General features: G+C 37.7%; 1 protein-coding gene across 3 annotated transcripts in view; it reads left to right on the top strand.

Annotated features, from left to right (window-relative positions):
- AK5 (adenylate kinase 5) overlaps positions 1-16,729 on the top strand; it is a 261,105-nt gene that overhangs the window by 76,346 nt on the left and 168,030 nt on the right. The gene's annotated exons all lie outside the window — the stretch shown is intronic.

Genomic DNA, 16,729 nt, shown 5'->3' with positions numbered 1-16,729 from the left:
AAATATACAATGTAGCTGTTCAACAATTCTATACTTTACTCAGTGTTCATCATGATAAGTGTGCTTTTAATCCCCTTCATCTATTTTACCCATCCCCACACCCACCTCCCCTCTGGCAGCCACCAGTTTGTTCTCCATAGTTAAGAGTCTGGCTTTTTGTTGTCTCTTTTTTCTTTGTCCATTTGTTTTTTTTTTTAATGCCATATGTGAGTGAAATTACATGGCATTTGTCTTTCTCTGACTGTCTTATTTCACTTAGCATATACCTGCCAGATCCATTGATGTTGTTGCAAATAGCAAAATTTCATTCTTTTTTATGGCTGAATAATATCCTGTGTTTGTGTGTGTGTGCACACGTGCCACATTTTCTTTATCCATTCATCTATTGGTGGACACTTGGGTTGTTGCTTCTATATCTTGGTTATTGTAAATAGTGCTGCAGTAAACATAGGAGTGCATATATCTTCAAATTAGTATTTTTGTGTTCTATGGTAAATAACCAGTAGTGGTATTACTGGGTCATATGGTAATTCTACTTTTTAGTTTTTTGAGGAACCTCCATATTGTTTTCTACAGTGGCTACACCACTTTGCATTCCCACCAACAGTGCACTAACCAAAAAGCACCAATGGTTGCTTTTCTCCATAGCATCACCAACACTTGTGATTTTTTGTGTTTTTGATTCTAACCGTTCTTACAGATGCGATATCTCATTGTTATTTTGATTTGCATTTCTCTGATGATTAGTGATGTTGAGCATCTTTTTGTGAGTCGTTGGACAGGTATACATATTCTTTGGGAAAATGTCGGTTCGTGTCATTGCCCATTTTTTAATTGGATTATTTGGTTATTTTTGGTTATTGAGTTTTATGATTTCTTTGTATATTTTGGATATTAACCCCTTATTGGATATATTATTTGTAAATATCTTCTAAGTTGCCTTTTTGTTTTGCTGATGGTTTCCTTCACTGCGAAAAACTTGTGAGAGTAGACATCCTTGTCTTGTTCCTGATGTTTTCCTGAGAAGAAAAGCTCTCAGTTTTTAGCCTCTTCTATTTTTGGAATACTTTGAGAAGAATAGGTACTAACTCTTCTTTAAATGTTTGCTAGAATTCACCTGTGAAGCTGTCTGGTCCTAGATTTTTGTTTGTTGGGAGGTTTTGTTATGTTTTGTTTTGTTTTGTTTTGTTTTGTTTTGTTTTGATTACTGATTCAATTTCATTGCTGGTAATCAGTCTGTCCACATTGCTGGTAATCAGTCTGTCCAAATTTTCTGTTCCTTTTTGATTCAGCTTTGGAAGGTCATGGGTTTCTAGGAATTTATCCATTTTTTCTAGATTGTCCAATTTGTTGCCATATAATTTTTCATAACACTTTCTTATAAACTTTTATATTTCTTTGGTGTTGGTTGTTTTTTTCTTTCATTTCTGATTTTGTTTATTTTTCAAATTGGGAATTAAAACATTCTTCAAATAATGTTAATTTCAGAAATTATATGCATCTTCCTGAAGCAAAGGCTCCATGAGGGAAACTATCTGTACTGATTTCTTCATCACTGTATTACAAACTCCCAAAACACTGCCTGGCACACAATTGGTACTCAATAAATACTTACTGAGTGAAACATAGACTTAAACCAACACCCTAATCATATCCTGGATGTGGGGACATAAAGAGAAAAAGCTAGGAAAAAAAAAAAAAAAGAACATGGCCAGACAATTGAAAGTAGCACTGTTTATCAAAAGAGATGAACGGGGCCAGTGTTTAAAAACTGGGTGGTCAGATGCAAACTGATCATGGTTCTAGTCCATTAATTAGCTATTGCCCTTGCACAAGTTACTGAAACTCTCAGGGCCTAGCTGTGACATTTGAAAACTAAATCTCCTAATGCCTACTTCCGAGGTAGGTTATGGAAATTGATGAGAAAATGTAACTAAAACATTCAACACAGTGCCCAAAACAGAGAAAGTACTACTCAGACATGACTATAATTATTTTTTTTTGCATTAAGTGTTTTATTTTAATAAAATACTTTGTTTGCAGTCTCCTTTTTTTTCCCCCCAAAGCCCTTTGAAGATATAATTCCCTTGTCGTCTGGCTCCCATTATGTTTGGTTGCAATTTATTTTCTTTTTTATTATTATTATTAATTAATTTATTTATTTATTTTTCAATATATGAAATTTATTGTCAAATTGGTTTCCATACAACACCCAGTGCTCATCCCAAAAGGTGCCCTCCTCAATACCCATCAGCCATACAGAGAAAGACAGATACCATATGTTTTCACTCTTATGTGGATCCTGAGAAACTTAACAGAAACCCGTGGGGGAGGGGAAGGAAAAAAAAAAAAGACTATTAGTATTATTTTGAAGGCATTGCCTCCTATACTGACCAGAAGTATTATTAGTCTTCATGCAACCACATACGCATGCTACTTTCTCATCTTGACTCTTTTATTATATTGGATTTCTGACAAGAGAGAAATTCTTATTTTCCAGTGACATTTTTAAAGTCTCAGGAAGGTGGTTGCTGCAGTTCCTGTGAAATGATGAGCAGAAAATTGAACACAGCTTAACAGTCTGAAGAAGCATTGCCAAACCTATCACCCCCTACAAAAGCCCTTCAGAAGCTATTTTATAGGCTCTTGGTGTTGATTTTTCTCTCTTCTCTTTTCTAATTTCTTTTCACTGCCTTCATTGATTTCTCCCCCCTTTTCTCTCACTGACCACAGTCTTAGTAGATACCAAGAATGTTGGGTAGGGCAGCCACTTTCATCTGTTGTTCATGCCTGTGTTATTAAAAAACCCTGCTCAATTTCTAATACATTCAAAGAAACCCCATGCTAGGGCAAAAGCGAAAAGGACTCTGTGATAAATATAACATTAAGCACAACAGTGTGGTGTGGTGGGTCAAAGGCTGGCTTTGAAGTCACAAAGACCAGGGTTTGAATCCTGGCAAGTTTCTTAACCTCTCTAAGCCACAGTGTCTTAATCTCTAAAATGGATATGGAGTTAACTGACTTGCAAGATTAATTAAGGATTAGAAATAATGTGAATAAAGCCCTCATATCACATGGGGGGTAAGTAAATAGTCATTAGTGTAATCCATAGTCCATGTCCCATAACACTTAGAAACTAATCTAACCAGGGGAACCTGGGTGGCTCAGTCGGTTAAGCGTCTGACTTCAGCTCAGGTCATGATCTCACATTTCATGAGTTTGAGCCCTGTGTCAGGCACTGTGCTGAAAGCTCTGAGCCTGGAGCCTGCTTCAGATTCTGTGTCCCTCTCTTGCTCTGCCTCAGAGTCCTACTCAGGCTCTGTCTCTGTCTCTGTCTCTCTCAAGAATAAATAAACATTAAAACAAAATTTTTTAAATAAAGAAACAAATCTAGTCAAAATGTGTGGTAAACGATAATAATGAATAATAGCTTACATTTGTTCAGCACTTCATTGGGCTGAACAACATCATGCAAAAATGTTTTCAGAAGAATGACTTGTGCCCAGTGATGAAATCTCTTACATCACAGGCTCAGTCATGTCTAAGGTATACCCAAAGTGATGGGTTCCATGGGAAAGCTAAAATCCACTTCTGAAAGCTACTCATTACTTGTCAACATGACTAAACTAAGAGACAACACCAACAGCCACTTATCTTAATGAAGACATTTTTTCAAAAGAAATGTCAACCACAAGTCTGTCTTGGCGGATGCATGCTATGTTATTTTCTGTCATTTTACTTCTTATCATTGGCAAGCGGAGCTGCCTGAAGGATGGGCAGCTTTTAAAGTTTCTAGCAAGAGGAAGAGAAATGGAGTCTATTTACTTCTGTTTTTAATTCTTTTTATGTAAAAATCTTATGCTTCCTTTTTCAAACAAGTAATATTTATGGAGAAATTGTGTGTGTGTCTGTGTGTGTGTGTGCATGTGCACCCATGCGTGGGTGAGTGTTGGGGATTAGGGATGCAAACAACTATAAGAAGAAATAAAAGTCATCTATTATTCTGCAACCCAGAAACAACCACTGTTAACATTTTGGGTCTTTTCCATGCAATGTATTTCTATGGTATTTTGACAGTGTGGTAGCTGAAATCATATTGTAGCCTGCTTTAAAATTTTCTTTTAATTTGAAATTATATCATAAGCATGCTTGCAAGACATCTCTTGGGTAATTTACCCCCTCAAAGCCTCACTAGTAATGACCTAGTGATTCTACTTCACAGAATTGACATGAGGCCCAAATTAGAAAAACTGTGAGGGTCTTTGTAAGTCATTTCTAGAGCACACAAATGAAATTGTTATTTATTCTCATCCATATCTTGAGGAGTTAAAAGGCCCATATTTATTAAACATTTACAGAACACCCTGTAGGTCACTCCGAGGATCCAGAAAAGACCCAACATAACTCCTGACCCCAGAGAGTTTATATTCTGGCCCCAGAGATGAAGCAAAAACGTGAAAACCTTAGAGAAAAGCAGAGAGTGAAACTCTCCTTTTGACTACAAGTAGAACTTTGCCTTAATTATTTAAAAACGGTTCTCAGATCTTGAATTCCTTCTATCCTTGGCTCTTTCAATTTTAAAATGAGTCATACTTTAGAGAATTATTTTTTCTTACATAATTATAATTTTACTCATAATAATGTAATTTGCCAGTTGAATAGTAAAATTTCCAACCCCCTCCCTTAAAAAAAATGAGGAGAAAAAAACCCCTATTTTTATAAACTCAGATCATTTATAATGATTGGTTTAAATTAAAACCAGTATTTTTATGGAGAAAAAATAAATCCCCTGAACTCAAGGGGAAAAAACGTTTTAAGAAAAAGAGAAAAAAAAGAATCATAAAATCAGAGAGCTCCTAAAGATTCTGTTGATTTATGTTGTAGAAAAAAAATTTTAACTATTTCTTTTGCCGCAAGCATGTGAGGGATATTTTTGCATAATTATCATGTTACCATGGAAAATTCGTATATGTTTGGTTATGTCTGGAAGGTGGAATTAAGAATGATTTTTAATATTTTCTTCTCTTTCTCTACAAATTTTCCTACTATAATGTATATTCTGTTGATAATCTAAAAAAAAGAACATAAATGATTAAAAACTGCATATGCTTGATGATTAAAAATTATAGTAAGTCAGCCAGTTCAAATAAATCAGAAGTGGGAGAATTCAACTGAAATAAACAAAACAGCAATGTGATACTTACAGGAAACCAATGAAATATTTTCCATAAGGGAAAAGTACATACTAAGCTTACTTGAACTCTGTAAAACTCTCCCCAGATAATCCACTAGCTTTACCTCACATTATTTATTTGGTTTATGGTATGTCAAACAACTGTCAAATATAGTGACAGTGGTTTTTTTTCTCCCTCCATGAAGTCTGCCAGGAATTATTGGATCAAAAGTTGTCCAAACTAAATAACTTTCAGAACCAGGAATTGAGTTAACAGACCAAGGGGTGGATCTTGGGTTAGCTAAGGTTCAGGGAGAAATTGGTCATGGGACCAAGTGCAGAGCGTAGCAAGATTTAGAGGAAGATGCAAAAATAGCATAGGAAAAAGGTTAAGTGTAGCAGTCAGCACAAGGAGAAAGAAATGGATTTTGTTAGGGCTCAGCCCCTGGAAGGCACTAGGTTGTTTGTCCAGTCATTAATTTAGTAAGTGTACTGTCACTGGTGAATAGATTGTAATTGAGTAGTAATTGCCTGAAGAGCAAGAGTCTTAAGTAAAAACAACATCTTAAGGCTGGTAGAGGAAGACGAGCCAAGGAGGAGGGAAGAAAGTGGCCAAAGACGTGGGCTAAAGGGGAATTGGGTGTCATAGGTGCTGGAGAGGAGTCAACTGTCTTAAGATGCTTCTGTGAGAAGTCAAGTAAGATGAGGACTGGAAAAAGCTTGTTTGTTTTAACAATTGGAAGGTAGTTTACGAATGGTATCGTCCGTTGCTGGTTTGGTGGATTGACAGAGAGGGAGACACCAGATTGGAGTAGGTAGAGGAGTTAGTGGGAGGTGAGAAAATGGAGCTGGGGGGGCAGGTGTCAAAAACTGAAGACATTTGACTGTGAAGGAAAGGGAAAAAAAGTGAGAAAACAAAGCAGTAGTTCAGGAAAGAGTTTTTGGTTTGTGTGTTGCTTGGTTTTGGTTTTATATCACGCTGTTTTTATTTTAGGGAGGGGAGATGAGCATGCTTCAGTGGTGGTGAAAGGAACACAGTTGAAAGGAAGGCTCTGAATCTATGGATGTGAACAGCCAAATCTAAAGTTTAGAATAGACCAAAACCAGCAATTTAACTAATTTCAACAAATATATGTGAAGTCCATATAGACCAGAGATTAAAAATCAACAAGATAAATTCTCTGCTCTTTAGAAGCTTCAGTTTGATAGAAACTCACTCATAGGAAGGATATTCAGGGCAAGAGACAGGAGGCCATGTAATTAATATCTGTCAAAACGAAGTTCAGAAGAAAATTACCAGAAAAATAAGAAAGATCAGTACAAGCCCACATGCCAATACAAACTCTGTCTTCTAGCCTGGTCTCCCTAATGTTCCCCAAACATGCCATCTCTGCTCTCCTTCCCAAGCTTTGCTCCTTTTGCTGACATTGCCCTTCTTCTAGTCTCCCTTTCAGGTCTTCTCTTTTCCCTCACTAGTTCACCTCTTTTCCCTGACTATCCCAGCCTGTATCAATCTCCTTTGCTTGTGAATTCCTTTACTCCTGAAACTTAACACACTTGTTTTCACACATGTTTCCTCTTAACTATTTTCCAAGAGGTGGTGCAGTATTATGGGAAGGAACCAACTTTGGTTTCAAAGTGACGTGGGTCAAATCCAGCTTCTGTCACTTCCTGAGCAAGTCCTATGTCTAGTTTCTCCCATCTCCAGAATGGGGAGATAAATCTACCTTGGAAGTTTGCTATCAAGAGTAAGCAAAATAATATGTGTAAGGAAACTGAAACAGAGTTTGGGCTGTTGATTCAGACTCTGTGTTGAACTCTGGTTTCTACTGTGGCATCTGGGCAGAGTTACTTAACCTATCTGTGGAATAAGGTCCTCCTCTATAGAAAGGAATTCCTAACTGGTACCTGCCTTTCAGATAAAGTGTTAGAACAGCATGAGGCATATAGTAAGTGCTGTGTAAATGTTTGCTATTATTATTATTTTCTTTGCTGCCATATATTATTAGAGTAAAAAATAGTCTACTTATAATGTTTGCTCCTCACCCTCTAGCAATATCAACAATATTTCTAGTTTTCAGATAATTCTACTTCAGTGAGCACAATGTTTTAATTTTTAAAAATTTCTTCTGTATTGTTTTTTTTGTTACGTGTTCTTAAAAATGGAGTGTATTAGGGGCGCCTGGGTGGCTCAGTCAGTTAAGCGTCAGACTTCGGCTCAGATCATGATCTCATGGTTCATGAGTTCGAGCCCTGCGTTGGGCTCAGAGCCTGGAGCCTGCTTTGGATTCTGTCTCCCTCACTCTCTGCTCTTCCCCCACTCACACTCTGTCTCTCTCTCTCAAAAATAAATAAACATTAAAATAACGTATTGTATTAGGTATGCTTCCCCATTTATATTCAATACTTTAATAATTTAAAAGTACTAGAAGCTCTGGATCCAGTTCCAACATGTGGGGGCTGGGACAGGAGTTTCCCACAGCAACAAGCAGTGCTCCGACACCAGCTGAATGTCCTATAGTTCAACTCAATTCTGACACTGTCTACCCAGAGATAGCATCAGATCCCACAAGGGAAGGGTTCAACCCCATAAGACTGTTCTCTGAACCCTCCACTTCAGATTCTGCTGCCAAACCCAGGCTGTCACCTGTGCTTCTGACCCACAGGTTCAGATTGGAGGTTTCAACGTCCTCCACCTCCAGTTTGATTAATTTGCTAGAGAAGGTCACAGAACTCAGAGAAACATTTTAGTCACTAGACGACTGGCTTATTATAAAAGGGTGTAACTCACGAATAGCCAGATGGAAGAGATGCAAGGACAGGATATGGGCAACGGTGGAGAGCCTTCATGCCCTCTCTGAGCACATCACTCTCCCCAAATCTCTGTGTGTTCGCTGACCTAGAAGCTCTCCACACCCTTTTCTTTTGGGTTTTTATGAAGGCTTCATGATGTAGGCATAATTGATTAAATCATAGACCGTCAGTGATTGAACTTAATAGCTAGCCCCTCTCCCCTCCCTGGAGGTTGGAGAGTGGGACTTGAAAGTTCCAACCCTCTGATCACTTTGTTGGTTTCTCTGGTGACCAGCCCTTATCCTGATGTCCAGCAGTCACCCATTTACAAAGCAAAAGATATCTTTATCCTTCTCATCACTGAGGAAATTCCAAGGGTTTTAGGAGCTCTGTTCTAGAAACAAATGACAACCACATATGTATTTCCTATTATAAATTACAGTGTCACAGCTGCTGTTATCTGCCCCAGCATATAAAATGACCTAGAATGTCACAACTCATGAGCTACTGAAAGACCACTATGGCATCAATCTGATTCCTCTTTTTAGATTGTACTTCCTTAGCCTATACATAAAAAAACAAAGGATTATAAATGATTAAAATAATAAAGCTATAAATTATGCAAATTACAAATCTTCTTAAAAGTACCCCAACAGAAAACTTACTCTAGGCAGGACATTAACAGCCAATGCACAGAAAAAATTAAAATGATCAACAAATACGTTATAAAACCTTTTTACTTCAGAAAAATCCAATCAATAATAAGACTCCATTTTTATGTGTCAAATTAAAAGAGATTATTTAAAGTGTAATATCTAGGGTCACCTGGGTGGCTCAGTCGGTTAAGCATCCTACTTCAGCTAAGGTCATGATCTCACAGCTCATGATTTTGAGCCCTGCATTGGGCCCTTTGCTGACAGCTCAGAGCCTGAAGCCTGCTTCAATTTTGTGTCTCCCTCTCTTGCTGCCCCTTCTCACTCAGGCTCTGTCTCTCTCTCAAAAAATAAATAAACATCAAAAAAATTATTTTAAATAAATTATAAAGTGCAATATTTAGTGTTGGCTGGTATATAAATTGTTGCCACCTTGAAAAGCAGTTTGGCAACATATATTAAGAGCCTTGGCAATATGCCTACCTTTTGACCCAATAATTTTGCTCCTAGAAATCTGTCCTGATGAAATGACTATGGATAAGGATAAGTGTTTATGAGTAAGAATATTCATTAAAGATATATCCACTTCCTTGGTGATCTCAGCCACTCTTACATCTATAAATTCTCTATATACTGCTGACTCCCAAATTTATATCTCCAAATTCAACTTCTCTCTTGAACTCTGGACTCTAATATCCAACTGCCCACTTGGCATCTCCATTTGGGTGTCTAATAGCCATCTCAGACTTAACATGCACAACCTGACCTCCTGCTTCCTGATCACACAGGAACACATCCTCAACCCTACTCTACTCCAGGCTTCTCCATTTCGGTTGGTGGCACCTCTAACCTTCAATGGTAGATCTAGCCCAAAACTTTGTGATCTTTGACTCCTCACTAGTCTCACACTGCACATCATCTGTCAACTAATCCTATTGCCTCTTCCTTCAAAATATATCAAAAGCCTACTGCTTCTCAGGACCTCTGCCCCCCTAATCCAAGCCACACTGTCTCTCTCCTGGACTATCAGGATAGCCTCCTAACTGGCCTCTCTGCTTCCAACCTGGTCCCCTGCAGAAAAGTCACATAGCATCCCAAGGAAAAAATTTTTTAATGTTTATTTATTTTTGAGAGAGAGAGAGAGCATGCATGCATGAGTGGGGGAGGGGTAGAGAGACGGTGACAGAAGATCCAAAGTGGGCTCCATTCTGACAGCAGAAAGCCAGATGCAGGGTTCGAACTCCTGGAACCACACCATCATGACCAGAACTGAAGTCAGATGCCTAATTGACTGAGCCACCCAGGCGCCCCCCAAGGAATAATTTTTAAAAGCTAATCAGGTTATGCCATTCCCTGTTCAAGACTTTCAACAGTATCTCATCTCAGAGTAGAAACCAGTCTTCGCCTTGGCCCACAAGGCCCTGTGTCTGTTGTGATAACCTGTTATCTCTCTGCCCTCATCCCTCCTCCTTTCCTCTTTGTTTATTCCACTTCACACACTGCCTCCCTGCTGTTCTGAGTCCTCCAGGCACAGCTGCAACCACAGGGCCTTGCTTTTGCTGTTCCTGGGGTGCTCCTCCCTGACACCCACACGGTTTGCTTCTTACCCCCTTCAAGTCTTTGCTCAGATGTTACCTTCTCATTGATATCTTATTTGACCCATGATTCAAAATTGTAGCTCCTTTTCACCACATTCCCTGTCTCTTTTATCTGCTATACTTTTCTCCAGGACCTTTTACATTTATTACCTTTTAATATATCATTTAACTTATTTTATTCATTGTCTACTTCTCTCCATTTGATAGTAAGCTCCATGAAGGCAGAGATAGATTTTTTTTTTGGTTTATTTTATTCATTCTATATCCCAATGCCTAGAATAATACATGGTACATGGTAGGTGTTCAGTAAATATTTGTTGAATGAATTAATAAACTTACAAGAGCAAAAAAAGGAAATAAAGTCCTACAGTATGAAAACTATTAACTATAGCATGGTATATTTAAACAGTGAAATGTTTATGAACATTGAGTTATGTTTTAGTGGTGTAAAATTAAAAACTGTCTTAAAACATTTTTTTAACCTTGAAGGAAACATAGCAAAATCTTTACTTATTTCTAGGTGATAAATAATATTACAAGATATTTCTTTTATCTTTTATGTAACTCTCTTTTATTGCCAAATATCACACATAAACATTATTTTTATAAAGTTTTTTTCAGAAACCATGTAATGGAAATATGATCATTATCATCATAGCTACTATTACAGAGGCTATATGAACAGGTGCTGGGTCTTTTCTGGCATAATCAAGTTGTTTAGTCAGATAGGTTTAGATCCTACTTAGTCTCTTTAAGCTTCCATTCATATGTCCGTGAGCTAGGCTGACTGTGCCTCCAGAGAACCTCTCTGCAGATTAAATGTATGTAAAACATTTGGCTCAGTACCTAGCACATTGTAAGCCTTCGATCATTTGAAGATACTATTGCTCTTTTGTCTTGTCATTATTTTTCTGCATCTGTTTAACAACCTATAACTGTAATATGGATAAGACAATTACATTGATAGAGTTTAGGAATTTGCCCAAGTTCACATAGCAAGTGAGTGGCAGAGCCAGAATTCTGCTGTTGCTGCTTGACTGCTCCATGCTCTTTCTACCCCACCATTCTACCTCTACTCCAGGAAGAAAGATTGCCAACTTTTATTTTCACTGTGAGTACCAAGAAGTATGGTACTGAAGTTACCAGTACTCAGCTACTTTGTTTTTGACACTCTGCCTTGGATGAATGTGTGGACATAAACCATATGTCTTGGAGTTAAATTATCAGGACAGAATGTGTGGTTTTAACTTTGGACAATTTTCAGTTTAAAATCTCTCTACTCTTCAATAAGGTCAAGTCATGATGACAAGGAACTGCCACTGGACTAAAATGCTGGTAAATTACTCAGTGATTTAAAATTGGCTTTTAGCTTATATATTCTCTAAGCAGAGAACTTGGTGTTTTTTAAGCATTTCTCGAATAATTATAAGTAATGCATATTAACCTTTACCCACCATTGTTAAATGTCAATGATCTGTCTGTGAGTAGTATCATTAGAAATGCCAAGACTCTGCAATTACTTTCTATCGGTCTTTGGTTCCAAAATTAATTATTCTCAAGAGAACTTGTGAGGTGTATTATAGAGGGTTTTTTTTCTTCTGATTGAATAGTGTGATAGTTTAAGAGTTATACATATTTAAAGATAAATATATGTAACCCTATTTTAACAATTCAGCTCCATTTAACAATCAAAAGTGGTTATCCATCACTCCATTAACCTATACTATTTTCCTGTTCATACCAGGAAACCAAATGTTTGTTTTGTCTTGTTTAAAGTAATCTCTCCACCCAATGTGGGGCTTGAACTCATGACCCCTAGATCAAGGTTCACATGCTCTACAAGTTAAATATCCTTCCTAAAATTAGACAGCACATGATAAAACCAGATTTTAAACCAAGATCTAATTCCAAAAGTCGTTTGCTGTCTAATACACAGCCTCAGATTTATTCAAAAGAATATACATTTTAGCCAGATCTATTTTTAAAACAACAACCTAAATTAAAAAAAAAAAATTTTATGTTTATTTATTTTTGAGAGAGACAGAGACAGTGTGAGCAGTGAAGGGGCAGAGAGAGGGAAGCAGAACTGCAAGCAGGCTCCAGGCTCTGAGCTGTCAGCACAGAGTTCGATGTGGGGCTCAAACTAATGAACTGTGAGGTCATGACCTGAGCCAAAGTCGGAGGCTTAACTGACTGAGCCACCCAGGCAACCCAAAACAACAGTCTAAATTTTGAAGGGAATATTATATTAGTAAATTGTTTTTTCAATGAAAACAGATGCTACTTTTATTTTCTCTAATTTTCTTTTTCAAAGAAGTAATATGTACATCTCTCTTATTAGGTCATAGTCTCTCCCAAATTATTCAAGTTCATGCAATCTTCTGCTGTCATCCTAATCTGTTATCAAAGTTATAATCTTTCTATCTCCTGTATCAAGTAAACATGAGAATTTAAAAAAAAAGAATAAGAAGAAGAAAAAAAAAAAAACCATGAGGGGTGCCTGAGTGGCTCAACTGGTTGAACATCTGATTCTTGATTTGAGCTCAGGTCATGATCTCACAGTCATGAGATGGAGCCCCAAGTTGGCTTCTATGCTGGGTGTGGAGCCTGCTTAAGATTCCCTTTCTCTGTCTCTCTCTCTGCCCCTCCCCTGCTCACACGCATTCTCTCTCTCTCTCTCTCTCTCTCTCTCTCTCTCTCTCTCTCTCTCAAAACCAATACAAAACAAAACATGAGAATTATGTTAATTTTTCCCTCTTCTATCTGTATTATCTGAAGACAAAATGGGACCATACAGCCTTTTGTATAATATGCAGTATATGAAAATGGTAAATGTGAATTGTTTAAAATAAGAATCTATAATATTAGAATTACTTGTATTACAAGGAAATAGTATTTTATTTCAGAAGTAATCATTACTTTTAAAAGGTAGTAAACATTTAAGTAGTTCCAAGAAGCAGTTTGACAAAAGCATTGAGGTTAATCATAAATTCTTAAAGGAAAATAGACAAGTTTTGGAGTTTAGATTATAACCATGCTCTTACAAAAATGAAATCAAAAACAAAAACAAATTTGTAAAGCTACTGCCAGTTCCTGCCTTTTCCAATACGGCATTTATTATCGCAGTGAGATAGCAATTCTATCTTCCAAGAAAGCCATGTAATTTCCGTATATTGCTTTTCTTCCCAAAACAGCATCCCATGCTGTTGGGGGCAGCTTTTCTCAGCAGCTTATTTCTGCCCTTACGGACTGAGGCTGAAGTGCCAGGAGTAGGTCACAGTGAGTCTGGGACTAGATCAGGCAGATGCCTTCTTCTGGGCCCTGGTTCTGCTCTACTGGTTCTCACCTGCTCACGCCTGTCCCAAGCAACGGGTACACAGCTTTTGTTTTCACACTTCACCTCCAGCCCTGTGGAGAATTCCAGCAGTGAGCTTGGCTGCCTGACACTTCTTCCCAGAAGTCACTGAAAGCGATTAAGCCCCAAATCTCAAAGCTGAAAGGGAGCAATTTCTACCTTTCAGCCTCTAACAAATCATCTTCTCCACGTGTCTCTCACAAACTCCCAGGCAACCTCACAGCCTTATAGGCTCTCTCAAAGTAAACTTTCACACCAAGCAGAAGAAATTGCAAACAGACCAGAGAGAATTTGGATGACAATTTGTTTTCCAACTTCACATCTGATAACTGTAAATAATCTAGTGTATCTTAGTGAATGAGACTTTAAAAATTCAAATATGGATCAAGATTGTCAAAAGGGACAATGGAATGGGATAGAAATACTGAGTGACATTCCTCCTCTTGGTTATTCTACCATTTAGTACAGTCTTTTGTACGAAATGCCATGGATTATGGAAGGAAAGGAGTATTTTACCTCACCTGTGCAAGGTGTGATACCAGACTCCATCCCTGGCGCAGTGCAGGTTAGCAGTGTGAGGCCAGTCCAGGCTTCAAGACCCTACCTCCCAGCTGGGCATTGCTTCAGGACAGCCCAGTGCCTCCCTAACCACTCAAGTACTTTTGGGATTATTCTGTCTGTCCACTGTCCTGAAGTTAACACTGACTTCCATGCTTTGCTCTACAACTCCTTTCTAAAGTCTTCCTTTACCAGTTCTGCTTTTTATTTTTTTTTTCTTTTAATCATCTAAGTGTGACTGGATATTACTTTTCATTGCCTGCTAATTTCCATCCCATAGTGAACAAGAGAGGGTGTGGGCATGGAGAGATTATAAACATCCACACTCTCTTTCCATTCACATGTATTCACACAGTTGAGTGGCTTCTCTCTTGCAGTCAGAATTCTGCTTAGCTCTGATTCATGATAATGTGCTTTTATTCCTACCAATAGTTCTTGTGACCCAGAGCCCTTCTTGGAATTATTTAGAGCCTTCCAAGGACATATTTATGTGAATTACTTTTTTTTAATGTTTATTTATTTATTCTAGAGAGAGAGAGTACATGTAGGGGAGAGGCAGAAAGTGAGGGAGACAGAGAATCTCAAGCAGGCTCTGCACTGTCAGTACGGAGCACTATGCGGGGCTCAAACTCATGAACCATGAGATCATGACTTGAGCCAAAACCAAGATTCAGGTGCTTAATGGACTGAGCCATTCAGGTGCCTCTGTGTGAATTACTTTAAAGGAACAGTCTTAGCTTGACTGGAACTGGTTATCTAGTCTGTCTAGATAGGCAAGATGAAGCAGGGGCCCATCCTTACAATAACCCCCGAAGCCTAGAGACTTCCCGAAAGAATATTTTATAGTCCTGGGGTAGTGTTTAGAAAGGGGATTTCAAAGGAAATAAAAGAAGCAACAAGTTTGGGAGTCAATTTGATGGCACTTTTAGGCCTACTAGTAAGTCCCTTTCTGTCTGGGGTCTCCTGATCTGGTTAATATTTTTTTCTCATTGTTGTCTACCCCTCAGGCACTTGAGAATCTACTCTAAAGTGTGGTTGCAAAGAATAATAGGTGCAGACCTATGTTCTGGTGGTAGTTCTGTCACCACCCACATGACACTGGAGCAGCTTACCTTCTTTTGGGGTCAGTTTGCTTCTTTGTAAAATAGAAATAATAATTCCTGCTCCACAAGGTTTTTAGGAGCATTTTAAAGTATACCTTGTGTAAGGAACTTAGCATTTAATAATGCATTTGATGCATGAAAGTCCTGCTCCATATTTAGTGTACAAACTAGAGGGTAATGGAGGGGAAATTTTTCAGTTATCAAGTTCTGATACTTAGTAACACTTCTTGGGGAGATCCATTTTGGGAGAAGGAAGAAGGATCAAAGTGATAGAATTATGTGATTGAATTAGTCATACCCAGGCTGTTTGACCCTCTCAGAAATGACCTGGGGAAGGAACATGTACACTCCTCCAAGAAAGCATGCCCTCATTTGAACCTTTGGATCTCTCACATCTGCTTTCAATTTCATTTATTGTTCCTATTCCTAATCCTTACTGATGCAGCATGCACTGTTAGCATTTGCTTGTCTTTGATAAATCACAAATAATAGCCCACTCTCTTCATACATTTTTAGCAACTGACACTTACCAGATCTTGAATTATACCAGTAGATTTTTTTAAAATATGTTTCCTTTGAAATTGTGCAGTGAATTTTAGAAAAGTGCCTTTAAAAATTCTAAGAACAAAAATGGTCCAACATAGAAATGCATGTCATTTCCTCTTTCATAGTGACAGTGGTGAAAATGCAGGGACTTAGCCCAATCAATTGTGATAATGCTTCTTGTATGAGCACTTAAAATAAAAACCTAAAATAATAAAAAATAATAATAAGCACCAAACTGTAGACATCAAAAGACTTCCCACACCTTTTCTCCCATCTTCTTCATGGAAAAAAATTATCAAATATCAGCATTCTGGGGAATAAAAACAAAAGAGAATCCTTAACAAAAATGGGCTTGTGATAAAATCTCTCCATATACTATTCTGAAACGGAAGTATGACATTTTTAACACATTTAACTTACTAATGTCAAAGCCCCGATGTTTTGGAATGAGTTTCTGATCCTCCTTCTCTCTTTGAACCCCCAATATATCTTCCAAATCTCTTTACGTATATAAAGACTCATATTTACTCATGCAAGAAGGGTAAAAGGAACTTTTGGAAGGCTTCTTACCACCTGAATGCCACTTAGATAAAAATCTTTAGCCACAATTTTCAAACATGCGTACATTCCTTTTTGTAAATAAAATGTAAATAGATAGAGTGTGTGTACCTACAAGATGAAAACATCATGTATGTGATTGAGTGCCCAACTCTTGTTCTTAGAATTTTGCAATGAGCACTTACCAATGAAAAATGCCACATTAAAGCCATTTTAATTAAAAATAGAACTACCCTATGACCCAGCAATTGCACTACTAGGTATTTATCCAAGGGAATACAGATATGCTGTTTTGAAGGAGCACATGCACCCCCATGTTTATAGCAGCACTATCAACAATAGCCAAAGTATGGAAAGAGCCCAAATGTCCATTGACAGATGAATGGATAAAG

Source organism: Panthera pardus, unplaced genomic scaffold (assembly GCF_024362965.1).
Source record: "Panthera pardus isolate Hobbes unplaced genomic scaffold, ASM2436296v1 HiC_scaffold_11, whole genome shotgun sequence".
Lineage (NCBI taxonomy): Eukaryota > Metazoa > Chordata > Mammalia > Carnivora > Felidae > Panthera > Panthera pardus.
This window is presented reverse-complemented; position numbering and strand designations above follow the sequence as displayed.